This window comes from Cibotium barometz, chromosome 39 (genome assembly GCF_041138505.1).
Source record: "Cibotium barometz isolate CiBa-2024 chromosome 39, ASM4113850v1, whole genome shotgun sequence".
Classification (NCBI taxonomy): Eukaryota; Viridiplantae; Streptophyta; class Polypodiopsida; order Cyatheales; family Cibotiaceae; genus Cibotium; species Cibotium barometz.
The window spans coordinates 4,526,199-4,529,283 of NC_141084.1; positions in this window are offsets into that span (position 1 = coordinate 4,526,199).

Consider the following 3,085-nt stretch of genomic DNA (forward strand, 5'->3'; position numbering starts at 1 on the left):
ATTGTGATTGCATAGGCTCTTATTGTCACATAGAACAAGGAGCATCAATGCTACATCTCTTAAAGCTTCATCCCTCTCCTCATGCAATTACATGGGCTCTCATTGTCACATAGGATGTCAGGGAGCATCAATACTATATCTTTTAAAGCTGCATCCCTCTCCTCATGATTATTGATAAGAGTACAAGGTGCTAAAGGCTCTTTGGCCTACTTTTGTGCATTTTTTAGTGAGTGCAACTCCTCCTTCAAGGCCTTTACTGGACCATCCTTGAGCTTCAGCTTTATTACAACATATCCTTTATATTTTACTCATGAGACCTTTGCATCTTGTCTTCTTTAACTTGCATTTTGTTAGCCTTAGAGCGTGTTTTTGCTAGATCCATGCTACATTTGTTAAATGATTTGAATTTTTTGTCAGACCATCTTGTTTGACTTGGACAGGTGTTCTTGCAATAAGGTTATCTTTTGAATGAGCACGTAAGACACCTTCTCTTTTATCTCTACTTTAATCCTTAGTTCTGTATCTAATCTTCATCTTGGATAGGTGTTCTTGTTGGACTTGGATAGGTGTTCTTGCAGTAAGTCTATCTTTTGAATGAGCACATAAGACACCTTCTCTTTTATCTCTACTTTAATCCTTGGTTATGTATCTGGTCTTCATTCACAAGTTACTAATCATCAATTGTTTGTGTTGGGCATACACTTCTTGCATTCACAAGTTACTTCAACACATCAACACTTTACATGCATGTGTATCCACAAAAGTTACTATCTTAGTGTTAGCATCAATTTATATGCATCCCTCTAGGTAAGTACAATTTACAAAAAAAAAGGCCAAACCTACTCAATTAATGTTTTGTTTTCTAAAATTGCTGGACTTGGATTGTGGCAATCCTACCCAACTCAACAATTCCACTTTGATTATATAGTGATCCCACTATATCGACAATTCGTCTATGCAGACAATCCTAGAATCGGACCGATTTGACACATAGTGATCCTACACATTGCTGATCCTTCAGGCAAAAATCCTATAGTGTGTGGTCGTACACCTATATAGCAGTTTCCCTGGCAAGAAAATAGGGGCTACCCTTTCTCTTCCCTTGTTGCCCTGCTCTGACACTGATATGTGCAAGGAGGCTCCATCCTTGCCACCAAAAAAAAACTCAAGGTACCCCAAGGGTTGGACACAAAATCTACAATAATTATGCATTTTCCCAAGAAGACTTTGTGCATGCACTGTGAATGGGAGAAAACCTTGAAGCAAGGATATAGTTGGTGGGTGCCTACCTTGGATACACGAGCTACAATCGGGATGTAGGGCGACAAAGAGTATGTTGGTTTTTTATACTGGGGTGTTTCGCATTCAAGTCATAAATGCATTAAGAGCTATGTATTGTAGGGTTAGATCACTTAGTTTTATACTCAATTGATGATGTGGCATAAGGTCACAGATTGACAAATCGGGCAATCACACCGGCTGATCCCAAACTTCAAGCAATCCAAGAATTCAATGATTCAAGTAGTTATATCATGGCAATTTTAGGAATAAAATCATTGATATGTGATTGAGATGATCCCTGATGATGATTCTAGATGATCCCTGATGATGATTCTAGACTTTTGGTGATCCTAGAAGCTAGCAATTCTAGAATTGGATTGATGATTCATGAAGTAGGACCGTTTTAGAGTTGGATCGTTATAATCCGAGAATTTGTTTTTGGAATTTCTTAGTGCTGGGGTGAACAACTGTTTGTGCCTAATGATGGTATGTTACTCCTTTTTCCATACACTCTTAATAATCCCCACCCTAGGTTGCACATTTCACATTATATATGGCCAAAGGCCCTAGCTTGCATATTTCACATTATATATGGCCAAAGGCCTACTGTTGTAATGAAGCCGGCCATATAAGCTTCTATGTGTAAAGAGCACATGTTTTAGGTTGTATAAGTGTGGGGGGCAGGCAAGTAGAGCCCAATTGTATATATAAAAGGCTTGTGGGAGTGTGGAAAGACACTTTTGATAATACAATCTACAATTGAGCTCAAGCTTGGGAGCTCCTTCATTGTTGCTTACCTTAATCTCTTCTTAATTCTTGCATGATTCCATATTCATGATTGTCATTATCTATGGAGTCTTGTTGAGTTGCTTTCTTGCATATGTGAGTGCTTGAGAGAGAGAGAGAGAGAGAGAGAGAGAGAGAGAGAGAGATGACAAGGAAGCTTGCTAGCTTCTTCCTCATGACAGGAATTAAATTATGAAGGTCTAAGCATTGGATTGGTAGAGCTTGAGGGCTTGTACTGACATGTAAAAAGTGTGGAATCATCCGACAATCCAATTAGCATTCTCACTAGATTTTGATCGCTTTTCAAAAAGTGCAATCGTCATATGACTGATCGTGTATGAGAAGTCTGATGTACGACCAATATTTGGAAAGTCTAATGTCTACTAAGTCCAATCACGATGGACAATTCAGTCACCATGTCTACTAAGTCCAACCATGATGGACAATTCAGTCACCATGTTTGATCGTTCGTCGATTGGTGAAGTTTAATCATTTACTAGTTTAATTGTCAAAAGGTGTAATCATCAAGAGTTTAATCACTCAATCAAACTAGTCTAATCATCCGATTGAAGATTCTAGGGAGAAAATTTCTAAAAATTCTAGAGAGTGACTTGACCTAAATCTTTGCCCCCCCTACGAGACGTAAGGACCTCCATAAGACCAATCCTTAAACATATAAAAACTTGAAAAAATCCTAAAAACTATTAAAAATATATCTATTTAAAAACCCAAAAATAAAAAATAAGAAAAACCATAAAAAAGGCTCAACAAGAGTGATTTTGGCATTGGACCAAAGTGCTTATGCATTTATGTTTGGTGTGAATCATTCCAACTTTATACTTGAACCCAACGTTTGAGTATGAAATGTTATCATATGCTAGGAAATGGCACATGACCAAGAGTGAATCCAACCATCCTAGTAGCTCTTGATTCCAATTTAGAGAAGCAAACCAAGAATCCTTCACAACAAAGGATACCAGATCAAGATTGTGGGACATTAGCCCAATTCAACATCCAA